This window comes from Microcebus murinus, chromosome 1, assembly GCF_040939455.1.
Source record: "Microcebus murinus isolate Inina chromosome 1, M.murinus_Inina_mat1.0, whole genome shotgun sequence".
Taxonomy (NCBI): Eukaryota; Metazoa; Chordata; class Mammalia; order Primates; family Cheirogaleidae; genus Microcebus; species Microcebus murinus.
Genome location: NC_134104.1, coordinates 157186161 through 157199510, shown reverse-complemented (window position 1 = coordinate 157199510; position 13350 = coordinate 157186161). Strand labels below are relative to the sequence as shown.

The following is a 13350-nucleotide window of genomic DNA, read 5'->3' as shown; positions in this document are numbered from 1 at the left end:
GAAGGAATATCTGTTGCTGAGTGAACCTTGGCTTCACCTGCTTTGATGCCCAAGTTCTTGCGTTCAAATACATTTCATTGAAAAAAATTCTTCATTCATGTGATGCTGAGGCTCCCAACACAGGCTCAGCGTCATTGCTATTGCTGTGAACTTCACGGCTACCCCCAAACCAGCCCTGCCAGTGACACTGGGGCTGGCTTAGGATGGTTACGTTTTATGATCAAGTGTAACTTTCTTTGTGAGATCCTCAGCATGTGAGTTGGAATGTTATCAATGTGGGTTTCAATGTTATGGCCTGATGTCCTGATCTTAAATTTCTATTAATAGAAACGCTGTGGTTTTGATATTTATTTACTCAACACTCAACATATATTGAGTAAGCACAGGCTCTCGGCTCATCCTTGGGTGCGATGGCATATAGCAGTGACCAAGAGAAAACAGCCCGCTTTTGTAATGGGGGCACACACGGATAAACACATGATGAAGGCTCTGACTGCAGGTTCCATGAGTGTTCTGAGAACAGAACAACGGGCTACAGGAGCAGGTACCAGGGACCCGTCATAGTCTGGCTGCCCTGGGTGAGGGCTGGGAGGTTGGCTCTGAAGGGTAAGTGGGAGTTAGTGGGTGAAAAGGACAGAGAACAACCACTCAGTGCAGGTGGATGGAGGGAGGGAGTGGCGTGCCAGGGAGGAGGCCAAGGGTGGGTGGGATCTGAGGACACACAGGGCCTCGTGCTCTGGCACTGGGGAGCCATGGCAGGCAGAGCGGAAGGAGCAGGAGGCCAAGTCCCTCTCTGGCTGCTAGGTGGAAGGTAGATGCTGTAGGATTTTGCTCCCCCAAACCTGCAGCTGATTTTGCTGATGTGGCCAGGGACATAGGTTTTTGATTGTGCCCTGTTGTCTTCCTCATGCTCGTCCAGACCTCAGGCCCCTGTGGCTAATTCATTTCTGAGGGCCCAGTGTCCATCACAGGGCCAGACACGCAGCAGGGGACGAACAGATGCACTCCGGATGAGGGAGTGCGCTCACTGGGCACCTCACCTGTCTGTCTGTCTATGTCCCCGAAGCTGTCTGTTTGGCCCTGCCTCTACCCACTGGCTTGTGTCTTCAGCCAGGGCAGGCTGGGCCGGGCCGGGCCTGGCAGGATGTGCAGGATAGTAGGCCGGGCAAGCAGGAGGCAGACTGTGTGCCTCCACTCACGCTTGCATGCTGGCTGCCACCTGGGGAGGCTATGGCCAGGAAACCCCGGGACCATCCACCCAGGACAAATCAGACTGGCAGCCAGTGTCATGCAGCTTGCAGAAGCCCAGGGCCCTGCCCATGGAGTCCGCCATGGCTCAAGCCTCCACTAAGCCAGAGGAGATGAAGACAAAAAGTTGGAGACGAGGGGTGGCTGCAGCTTAGGATGCAGAGAACCTTGGCTGGGAGCTTGAGGGGACAGCACCTCACTCAGGAAGGACTGCCCAGCAACTGGCCAGATTCACCGCAGGCGGTTGAGTAAGCAGTGAGCTCTTCGCTTGGGGAGGTATGCGAGCAAGAGCAAAAACTGGAGGAACTCCCAGTTGCTCTTTTCCACTCCTCTGGGAGAATTCCTCACCAAGCATCCTCTGTCCCCCTTGAGACCTTAAAGCCATCCCCCTCCTGCCCCTGGAGACGATCACCGAGGCTGCCACAGCTGTCCCTCCCTCCCCACCTCACTTGTCTCCTCTGCAACACAGGAGTGGGCGGGCTCAGGGGGCGTTTTCCTTTCATTCTCTGCACTCAGCACCAAACAGTAATTGCATTAATTCTCAACATCTATCATCATTTTCTTCTAAAACAAAAACACAAAAAGTCCCAAACCAATTAGCAAAAACATAGGAAGGTACGTTAATTTCAGGACACAAGAAATAAAATCATTGTTTCATGTTTTCCTTGAAGTAAATTTAATTCTTCTCCAAAGGCCTGAGGCCATCTGAAGGGGGTCTGAGGGTGGCCATCGAGAGAGGTGCCAGGGTCCCCTCAGGGCTGGGCAGTGGGCCCAGCCTCCTCTGTGCCACCCTGCCCTGCTCGCGGCCTCCCCTTCCTCCTGATGAAGCTCAGACCTCCCCATGTGGCTGGCAGACAAGCCCCCACCCCACTCTGGACACACCAGAGCTTCCTCCCTCTCCTCCCTGCCCAGCCCTCACTTTCTGCTCCTGGCTTCCTGTTCCCTGCTCTCTCCTCCTACAACCGACTTCCCTGCTCTTCCCCTAGCTAAGGGCACATCATCCTTGGGTCTCAGCTGATACGCCTCTTCCTCTAGGGAGCCCTCCCTAATCTCACCAGGCATTCCCACAGCCACGTGTGCACCACCTGCCATGAGTCTGATTACTCTGTCCTGTATCTGCCTGGTCACGTGTCTGTCACCTCCATTGCCATGCAGTGTCTCAGGGCCCAGCACAATACCTGCCACAGAGAATGTAGCCAGAAAATGTTTGTTGAATGAATGAAGGATGGAAGGACCTCCCCAAACACCATCAGAACTCTGGGCTGGCCTTGACTGGGCCTCCTGGCTCTAAGCTCATTGTCAAACCCCAGAAGGGCACAGGCTTGTCCTGAGTCCTGGATGCTGGTCTCAGGCCTGGCCACTGGGGATCCTGCACTAAGGAGTGGGAGGGTGTGTGTTCAGAATTCTTTCCTGATGTGGTCCTGTCACCTGAGGACAGACTGACCGAGGGCCCTTGTGAACAGAACGCCAGAGCTGAGTCTCTGTTCTCCCACCCAATCCGCGATTTGGAGGAAATGCAGCTTATAATTTGGAAGGCTAATTTGATCTGAGGTTAGGAGGCTCTGTGTGCCAAATGATGCCATACTCTCGCAGAGAAGGAGGCCTCCTCCCTCGGGAGCTGGGACCTCTACTCTCAGTCACAGCCCCGAGCTGGGACCCCTAGAGAGTCAGGCAGCCAGCCTGCAGGGGTAGGGAGGAGAGAGCCAGGGCCCAGCCTCTCTGTCCAGTCCACTGACTTAATGGAGCATGGGCCCCAGACATTAAGAAAAACTAGTGCAGGGTCTCCAAGGAGCAGGGCCACATGGTGAGCATTGCCCCCGGGTGCCTGCAGCCAGTGGGTCATGCCCTTTCAGCTGTTCCAGAGAAACTGGGGAAATGGGCATTGTAATGACCTGGCCCAAGAAGCCTCAGTGTCCAGCAACCCCCCACCCTGACTCTTGCCACTCCCTGAGCCCAGACACACTGAGTCAAGTCAGTCCGTCCCAGCATGATGGCCACACTCATGCACTTTACCCCCTCCCCTGCGAAGTCCTCTGTGACCACTAGGCTGGATCAGAGCCTGTGGGCCAGACACACAGCAGTAGCCCAGTATTTGATGAAGAAGTGAATATGTGAATGAACGAGGAGTTGGACTAGACAGTCTCCAAACCCCTAAAACTCAAACCCTCTACAATTTCCCTCTCCTCATTCAAGCGGCAAGTCTCTGCCCAGGTATGTGTCCTCAAGGACTGGCATTGGCCTTGGCATGGCAGAGGGGGAGCAGATGTCCTGGGAATGGTCAGAGCAGACAGAAGCTGCAGGGACTGAGAGCTGGGAGGGATATCAGGTGACAGAGTCTTGAGAGGGTGAGGGATGACGGTGCCCACCCCTGGGCCTGGCTCGAGGACCCCAGCCTGCCTGGGCAGAGCCCATCCCCATGCCACGCCATCCCAACTCACCCACGCCCAGCAGCTTCTCCCGAAACTTCTGCTCAGCTCCAACAGTCTGTCACTGGGGCTGGTGATTCACACACTCTGCTCTTCTTTCCTCTTCCCAGCTAATTATAGCTCCTGTGTGTTTTTCCCCCTGGAAAAATGTCTTCTTAAAAAAATATATCCTCAGGCCAGTGGTAATTAATTTAGCGAGCGTCACTGTGTACAATTCAGACTGACTCTGAGGGCAGGAAGGTCCCAGGTGTGGGGGTGTCTACTGCCCAGCAGGGAAGAACGGGCGTGGGACGCAGGGAGCACATGGGGACAAACGGCAGAGGCTCAGCCCAGCCCCTTCCATTGCACCATGGCTCCGGGGACCCTGGGAATAGCAGTCACGGTAACGGTAATGGGGCCTCTACTGCACTCTGGGCACAGTGCCAGGTGCCGGCCCCGTGCATTGGTATTTAATCCTCTGACACCTGCTGAAGCTGGCCCCGGTATCAGACCCACTCTGTAGAAGAGGAAACTGAGGTTCAGAAACTCATCCAGAGTCACACAGCCATAAGTGGTGGGGTGAAATGTGGACCATGTGGTGCTAGGAGTTGGGAGCCTGGGTGGGGACTTTGGCTAGTGGCCTGATCAGGGGAGGCCCAGCATCATTAGGCTCCCAAGGGACAAGCAAGCACGTGGTCATCTGTCCTGTCTCTCCTTCACTTACCTTCTGGGAATCACAGCAGCTCCCCTGGAACCAGGCCAGAACTGAGACCACAGCGTCACCTGAGCTCTTCCTGGGGCCCAGGGAGCAGATGTCGGAGCAGATATCTGAGCAGGCAGCCTGGCCAGGCAGGGAGGATCGCAGAGTAACAATGACTGAGAGGCTGAGATGACCTGAGACTGGACCAGAGACAGCCAGATAGAGTTAGAGGGGGGACAAGAGTCACCACTACAACAGCAGAAAGCAAGGCAGAGATGGAGACTGAACCAGAGAGACAGCCAGCTCTGAGCCTGAGACCAAGGGACAAAGATAAAACCCAGAGAGACAAGACAGAAAGACACAGGAGAGGGGACTGAGCAAAGAGGGGCAGCTGGAGTCCCAGACTGAGCGGCAGGGACAGCTGGGACTGGAGCGCGTGCCCAGACCTAGTGTGGCAGAGGGGCTGGTTCTACCAGAGAGCCCGAGGGCTGGGGATCCGGGAGAAGGCCCTCGAGGGAGGGAGTGGGGAGGAAGATGGGAGGATGATGGAGGCCTGAGGCCTTCACAGGCCAGACTGAGCTGCTGGGGGCTCCAGGGAGCAGGAGCCAGACCCGGGCCTGGCACTGAGAACAACCTGGGAACACTCCCTGGGGAGCGGTCCCAGAGCAGGTGGGCGTGTGGGCATTAGGGCACTACGAGAACAGAGGGTGGATGGGGGAGGTGAGCAGGTAGGAGGGGACAGCCACCCCAGGGCCCATGCTGTGAGAGGCTCCCCTGGAGCCTGATCTCCCCCGACCCAGCTGAGGAAAAGAACCTTCCTCAGGGGCTGAGGAAAACCCAGCGGGGCCAGTCCATCTCATTTCCTGGATGGGAAAGTGAAGTCAGTCTGCAACAACCTCTCCCCAACACCCCCACCCTGCCCTGACACGCACACCCCACCAACCATTAGGAAATAAACTCCCTCTACTAGCTCCCAAGGCCAGGGGCCTCCTCAGATTCCTCCGCAGGGCCAGGTCTCCGTTAGCCTAGCACAGGACTGTGCTTCCTCCCCCAGACCCCTCAGGACAGGGCCTGCCCCTCCCCTCAGACCCTTCAGGCCAGCCCAGAGGCCACCTCTCTCCTTAGTTCCCCCAGGCCAGAGCAGGACCCCTCCCCCAGCCCCCAGCGGGCTCTGCCTTGGCAGCCCAGAAGCTGTTGACAGCCTCGCTAACTACAGGCAGATGGCCCCTGGCTCCAGCCATCACCTCCCCCACCGTCTCTAGACACCTGACACGGCCGCCGTCTGCCCTGGGTCAGGGCCCAGTGCCCAGGACCTGTTAGCCAGGCACCTGTCGGGGTTTCCAGCACGGGGGGGGGGGGGGGGCGTCTGGGGCTGACACCTCTCTCAGCCACTCTCTCATCTGGAATCTGGTGGCCAAGTCTGCACTCTTCTGGGGTCTGTGTCTGGACCCTGGAGCATTTGTCATGAGGAAGGAGGGGACACAGCAGGTGGCCTTGGGTGGCCTTAAGTTCAGAAGACCAGCACAGTCCTCAAGCATGTGCCCTTGAGCCCTAGGAATGGGGCGCGCAGTGGCTGATGATCCCAGGAAAGGGGGTGGTCAGTGCAGGAGGAAGGCACCAGCACAGGCTCTTCTTTCCTGGCCCAGGCACCCCACCGGGCGTGGGACACTTGGCCTGACCACTGCATTTGATGGAAACATCCCTGTCATGGGTCCCCAAAACAAACCAGGAAACCTCCCCTTGTAACGACAAGAGACGACACAGGAGAGGGTCCGGAGTCTGACGAACTGCATACATCCAGCTCAGGCTCTGAGAGATGCCTGGGCCTCGGTTTCTTTATCTATAAAATGGGGCTGCCAATAATTCCTTCCTCAGACAGTGCTGTGAATAAACAAGATTTCACACGTGGAGCTGACACATGAACGGCACAAGGAGCTGGGAGATCTAGGTGGTGGGCCCCTCCCCCTCGGGTCTGTGAGTAACGGGGTTCAGAATGCCTGAGGGCCTTTCTACTCCGACCCGGAATTCTCAGGCTACTCCCAGGGCTCAGGCGCCCTCTGCCCTCTGCACCTCCACTCTGGCCCCAGCCCCCTTCCAGGCCAGCCTGGCCTTTGGCCCCAGCTCCTCCAACACGAAGAGAGGGAGGAGGGCTGGCCCACCCGCAGCAGAGACCATTTTTAGCCCCCTGAGGAACTCGGCGTCCTCCCAGCAAGGGTGCGTGGGTCGTAGCAGGGTATTAATAGCTCAGCTGGAGGAGGTGACCGGGACTTTGACAGCCAAACCCTGAGGCCTCACATCCTGGGCAGGCAGGGCAGCCCTCTGGTCTTCCACACCTCCCCTGCTGGCTCTGCATGCCACCATTGCTGTCCCCAGGGGTGTCTGACCCTCTGGCCCACACCCCTCACACATGCCTGTTGATTCTTCCTGGGGTCCCCTGGCGAGGAGAGACCTCTTGGGTCAGGGCCCCAGTGGTGGGTTGGTGGCCTGAGGCTAGTGCCTGACCAGGAGCCGTGGGAAGTGAGAACAGAGAAGCCCGTGAGAAGGCTCCCCCTCACACCCTGCTCTTCTGCCCTCTGGCCTCTTGTTCCTGCTTGCCTACTGCAGCCCTGGCTCCTCCACTGGCTGCTGTGTGGGCTAGTCCCCAATGTCTGTCCACACTGGTCCCGGAATGGAGAGAGGCAGGAAAACGCAGCTGGCAGACTGCAGGCTGGGGAAGAGGGCCCCAGGCAGCCTGGGAGGTGCTGCTCACACGCTGCTCAGGTGGAACAGCAGGGCCTGAGGGCTACAGGGCCACCTCTCAGAGGCAGCTAGGGAAGTGACGGGCCCTGTGCTGTGACTGCAGACCTAGAGCCTCTGCCCATTTCCGCCACAGAGGCAGGGAAGGGGCGTGGATCCCCACCAGGGGTCTCACACACCTGCTGGGAACACTCATCCACGCTGCATTAGCCCACCCACCCTGTTCTGGAGCCTACAGCCTCGAGGGCAGGAATCAGCAGCACCAAGGGTCACTATTGATGTGGGGGTGGGTGCTGTGACCACCCACGCTCCAGAGACGAGCAGCCGAGGTTTGGGGCACCCATCCTGCAACCAGGCGGCCAGGGCCAGAAGCCTTCAGGAAGGAGGTACGGCCCCAGCCCTTTGCAAAGTCCTGTTTGAGCCCTGCAAGCCCCCGCTGTGCTTGTCGCAGGCAGCCCTCTGCCACAAATCCTGCTCAGAGTCCTTTCCAGGAAATAGGAAGGCTTCTGGGTCTTTGGGTGCCTTCTGCTCAGTTAGCCATGGCCTTCGGGACCAGTCTGATCCTGACCTCTGACCTCTCATCCTACCTCAGTTATGACCCTGACCTCAGACTGAGCTTAGATCCCCATCAAGCTCTGAATAGTTACCCCTGCCTCCAAGCCAAACCTGGACCTCTGTTAGACAATACTAAAGCCCAAACCTCTGACCTCTGGTCTCAGCTCCAGTTTAAGTCACAATCCTTAGGCTCCCTTTGCATCTGGGCCACCAACCTCTGACTCCCACCCAGGCTTAGCAGCACTGGTCCCTGCTTCCCTGGGTCCTGGGCTCAGCAGCTCCCTAGCTCTAATTTTCTCAACCTGGAGGAGGCCCTGTGTGCTCCTCACACTGCCTCAGCCACCCCCGCCCTGAGCTTTGAGCAAGCTGACACAGGGAGCACAGCACGCCAGGCAATTTATGACTTGGATGAGCAGAGGCTGGAAACATATGCTATTTCTGGGCTGGATCTTATTGGTTTGGACTTGAGTGAAGCAAAGCCCACGGCAGACAGAGAGGCAGACAGACCCACAAAAACACGGACACCACATGGTCGGATACAGGGGCCCTTGGGGGCCTGGGGCTGGGACCACGCTCCCCCGGGGAAGAAAGGCGGGTGCCCACACCCCAACCTGGTGGAAACAAATTATGATAAACGGGACACATGTACCCTACTCCTGCACCTAGTTTTCTTTCTGAGGAACCCATATTCCTGGTGGCCTAGAGTGGAACCTGGATCTGAGTTTTGGCCCTACTTCCTGCAAGCCTTGAGACCTGAGGCAAGCTGCTCACTCGGCCTCAGCCCCAAATAGCCTCGGCATCCTCATCTGCAAAACGGGACTGTGACGCTCCCTTCTGCTTGGGGTTCTATGAGGACAAAAGTGCAATTGTGGAGGCAGAGTCCCTGTGCCTGTGCATGCCTGGAATACGGCAAGAACTCACAAATGGGCAGCTGTTAATATTTTATCAGAGATCAAAGTCGAGCTGCTCCAGTTGTGGGGTCAGGAGTCCTCCCAGCCCCCCACCTCTGCTTCTCTACAAGAGCTCCTGGGGGAAGCATTCTGGAAACCCTTAACTTAGATTCTAGGCCGACAGCGGGACCAAAAGTAGCGTTAGCTGACGATTACAGGAGCTGGGACAGCATGGAATTTGTCAGCATGGAATTAGGTCACAGAATTCTTGAAACAGAGAAGACACAGAAGCCCCAAAATCCCAACCTCCCAGGGTACAGTCCTCCCCTGATCTCCTGGGCCGAGAATGGCTCCTACGTCCGACAGCAGCCAGGGCACTCTGGGCTCTTTCCCTGGAGCAGCCAGGCAGTGGGAGGGCCCTCAGAAATCGATCAACCCCCTCACTTCCTGAGGACTGCCTGCTTCCCCTCCTCCACCTGCTCAGGTGCTCCGAAGGTCCAATGTTCCCAAAGCACCCGCCTGGCCTGGTCATACTCTGCTGACCCCTCCCAGGACTCCCCACCCAACTGCTGAGGCCCCTTGGGGTACCTCGGCAGGACAGACCTCAGCAGGGGTCTGTCCCTGCTGCCCTCAGCCTCTGAGGCCCTAAAAAGTGGGCTCCTAACACACTAGTGACCTCAGGCTCTATCCCTCTGGCCTCCCTCTCCTCATGAGCAGCATAAGCCGTTGAAGGCGTTGGCACTGTGGGAAGAAGGTAAGCGCCCACCTGTGTGCAGGCCCCTCCTGGGCCCCGGGGCTTTGTGTCCACCACATCTGATCCAGAAAACAGGGCCAGACCAAGGGGGCGGCGTTGACATACCCCCGGCCACACAGCTGGGAGGTGCCTGGGGGAGGGTTGGAGCTAAAGCTGCGGTCCTGCTAAGAAAGGTGAGGTGTGAGGTCCCAGCTATCAGATGAGCTACCCCTCAACAGGCAGCAGTAGACACCCATAGCCCATGCATCCTGCACCCCAATCTCTGAGAGGTGGCCCACCTTTCACCATGGCTGGCTGGGCCCCACCCCCGGTGCCAGTCCCACATGACCTTTCCAGGTGGCTAATGAGGACCTGGGCACCACTCAGTAATTGGCCTCATTAGGCAGCCGGGGCTGCCCAGGGGATGGGGTGGCGGATGCTGGGCCCCGTGGGGACCAACCAGACAGCCACCCGTTAATTACCTGAAAAATCAGACAATTAGGCTTCCTGCCACCCGCCTGACCACGTCCTGCTGGCCCCTAATTACTGAGCAGCTGCTGAGCAGGCTGGGAGTGACCTGGATTTGGACTGAGGACCAGCCCCGGCCATCTCCCACATCCCCTAGCCCCTGCCTCCATCACAGGCTGCAGACACGGAGCACTGGGGTGGGGGTGTCTTTCAGGGATCCTCCCCCCATAGCCCCCAACCTCAAGCCCCCTTTCTCAGCCCTGGTTCCTTCCCCTCACTGTCTCTGTTGAAGGCAGCTCTGGAAGAGAAGAGATGGTGCCCAAAGCCTTGGCAGCCCTCAGGGAGGATGGGTGGGCTGCCAGTGGAGGGGCAAAGACCCAGAAAGGGGGCCAAGAGGTCCGCAGGGTGGGTGATGAAGGGTGCTGACTCCCCCCTTCTGCCTGGCTCCTCCAGGGAAAAGATACTGGCCCCTGTTCAGGGCTAAGAAGGGCAGAGGAGAGGAAGTTAAGAGTTCTCCTGGAAGCCCTGGTGCAGCCCAGCGGAAGCTGTGGCATCCGGGCCTGTCCTCGGGAGCCCTCCCACTCGGAAGTGGAGATAGACCTGGACAGAGTAGGACCAGTGTGTAGCCTGCAGCGCCAGGATGGTGTGGAGAGGGGTCCTTGCCTGGCTGGGTGGTCCTGGCAGGTAGCCTTTAGGCTAAGTGAGGGGTGCACTGTGCCAGGCAGAGGGAACAGCACATGTGAGGGTCTGGAGGTGAATCTTTCTCTACAGAAAGCACAGAGGTGGGACACCCTCTCAGCAAACACCTACATGTGCCCGGCAATTGGCTGGAGGCAGTGAGCTGGGCCCTGCCTGGGTGGGAGCTGGGGTAGACACGCTGGGGTCTCGAGTGAGGCCCGGTGGAGGCGTGCACGAGGCTCCTGCCGCTGAGCATGCTGGGAGCCATCGCCTCCACAGGCAGGGCTGAGGGAGAAAGTCCCATCTGGGGTGTGGGCCCAGCCTCCAGGAAGGACCTGGGCCACCGCCTTCCTGATCTATTTCCTTTCCTGGTTCTGTGCTGGGATTGAAAGTCCCTTCTTTGGTTTCCTTGGGGAACTTGGAGCCCGAGGGTACCCACTGCTCAGAGGGGTACTCCTAGCCCGGAGAGGTCAAGAGGATAAGCTGAGGTCACCCACCCAGCTGGCTGGAGAGGGACTCACAGAGGCGTCCACTCTGGTCCTCCAGTGAGATCCTGGCCCAGCCAGAGATGGTGCCACCACAATGGGAGGAGAGGCAGGAAGGAGACAGGACTGCACTGGGAGGCTGGACACCAGCATTTGGGAGCTGCTGAAAGTCATGCCACTCCCCCATCCCTAAGTCTAAATCTTATGTGGCCCTGGAGGCCCTGCCCCAGCCCACTCCTTCCCCTAAGCCATCCCTGAGAATAAGGCCAGGAAGCCACTGCAAGTGCTGGATCCCGAGAGTCAGGGCAGCCAGAGGCCGGAAGCCAGGAGCCCCTTTCCATTGGGCTGGGCCTGCTACAATCACTGACGTGACTGCCTTGTGCTCCACAGCCCTAACTGCCGCAGCTGCCCAGGTATTTCCTGCCAAACACTTTGCCTGCCTACTTTGCCATGTGGTGATCACTGCAAGGATGTGGGGCCTCCAGGCTTCTGCCAACGGCTCTCCACTGAGTCAGAGCACCACGACGCAGTTCACACACATGTGCACCCAACCTGGAGCCCTGAGCGCCTGACCTCTGCATTGTCGTTGCTCAGTAGGGCGGGTTGTGCCCCACACAGCTCCGTTCCCAGACACTCTGCTCACCATCTCTTGTCCTTACTGAATTGGCCCCACGCTGCGCCTTTCTGAGCTCTGAGAGCAGGCTTGGGCTTCACTTCTACTCATCCTCTCATGGTGGCTGGTCCAGTGCCTGACGCACACAGCGTGACTTATAAATGTGTGTTGTGCGGATGGTGAGTGGGTGGGAGGGTGGCTGGATGGGTGGATGAGGGACTTACGCAAGGTCTCTTACCCAGTTGTAGATGTAAGACTTGAACCTGGATCCTGGGCTCCCCTGAGCTGTCTGTCTTATTCCACACCCAGCCTGATCACCCCACCAGGAGCCTCGTTAGGATGTAAAGGCATCTGTAGAACAAACACCTCTGATCTGTGCCCCACCTCTGGCTGCCACTGGGCAGCCTGGATCACCAGCCCCTGCTGCTCTGCCAGGCCTGAGAAGGCGCTGCACATCTGAAGGAAGAGGACATTGCCTGGGCCAGGAGAATTCTCCCATTTGCTCCCACCTCCAGGGTGCGGAGCTGGGCAGAACACAGCTGGGAGCAGAGGACTGGAGAGCAGGATGAAAGGGGGTCCCTTACATCTCACTATCCCACAAGACCCAGCGAGGGAAACATGAGCATCTGGAGCTTGGGCCATTTGGGCGGGAGGTCCTTAAAGGCAGCCGCTGGGTGAGGCAACCTGGCCCAGGGGAGGGATGGGTGTGGCAGACAGAGCGTAGCAGCACGGTGGTCTCAGAGCCTGCAGGCAGCCTGCACACCACTCAGCTTCCACCTCCTCCCAGCGCCAGCGCTGGGTCAGCCAGACCTACGTACAACCTGCCTCCACAGATCACGAGCTGACAGCCTACTTCCTCTTGAAGCCTCAACTTAGTTGTCCCGAATCAGGTGAACAATGAGATTAAATGCAAAAAGATCTCTAGGCACAATCCCCAGGTGTTTACAGGTTTTCCACAAATGGAGGTTACCATATATTGCCCCATTTTCCAGAAGGGAAAACTGCGGTCTGGAAAGGCAGGTAAAGTGACATCCTGAGAGAAATGGCAGAGAGCCAAGTCTGACACCCAAACCTCCTGTCATATGGTACAATGTCCTGACCACACTGTTCCCTGGTTTGGGGCAGGCCAGATCCAGCAGGGTGCATGTACATGAAATTTGTGGTCTCGATTGATTGTGGAGAGAAGAGTCATTCACATCTAGTCAAGGTTGGATAAGCAGGCCTCCAATGGGGTACCTGGGTGACACTCCTGGGGGGTGACCCTGCAAGGAACTTGGGAAGACCATGCCCAGTCTGCCCCAGGCAATTGAGTCTGAAATTCTACCCTGATCCCTTTTTGCTGTCCCTTCTCAATGTTGAAATCTGCCCTCTCCTCCCCCACCCCTAACCTGGGCTAGCTGCCCAAAAAGCTATCCTGGGCCACACTCTTGGCCTGACACATCTGCTGGACACAGCCAGACACATGGCCTGCCTGTGACAACATTGAGGCAGGATGGGCAACACCTTCTTGGCTCTTTCTCAGAGCCATGCCAAGGTACAGGCTGTTCCTGGAAGACTGTGACATGAGCTGGGCCTGGGAGCACTGTGCCCATGGCCCACAAGGCTTCAGGCAGCTCTTTGGCCAGAAGTCCACAGGCTCCGCTGTGGTCAGGCTCCATGAGGCTATAGCTTGGCATGTCAAGGCCTGCAACTCAGGGACAGGACTAGAAATTGGTCCTTTCCTTAGGGTAGGGACCAACTGCCAACAACCCCATCCCTAGCTCAGAGAATCATGATAACTATGTTCACCTCACTTCACAGTCTGCAAAGTATAACAATCTGGCATCTCCCAGCTGGTGA

General features: G+C 57.8%; 1 protein-coding gene across 2 annotated transcripts in view; it reads left to right on the top strand.

Annotated features, from left to right (window-relative positions):
* IQCF1 (IQ motif containing F1) overlaps positions 1-13350 on the top strand; it is a 188640-nt gene that overhangs the window by 82079 nt on the left and 93211 nt on the right. The gene's annotated exons all lie outside the window — the stretch shown is intronic.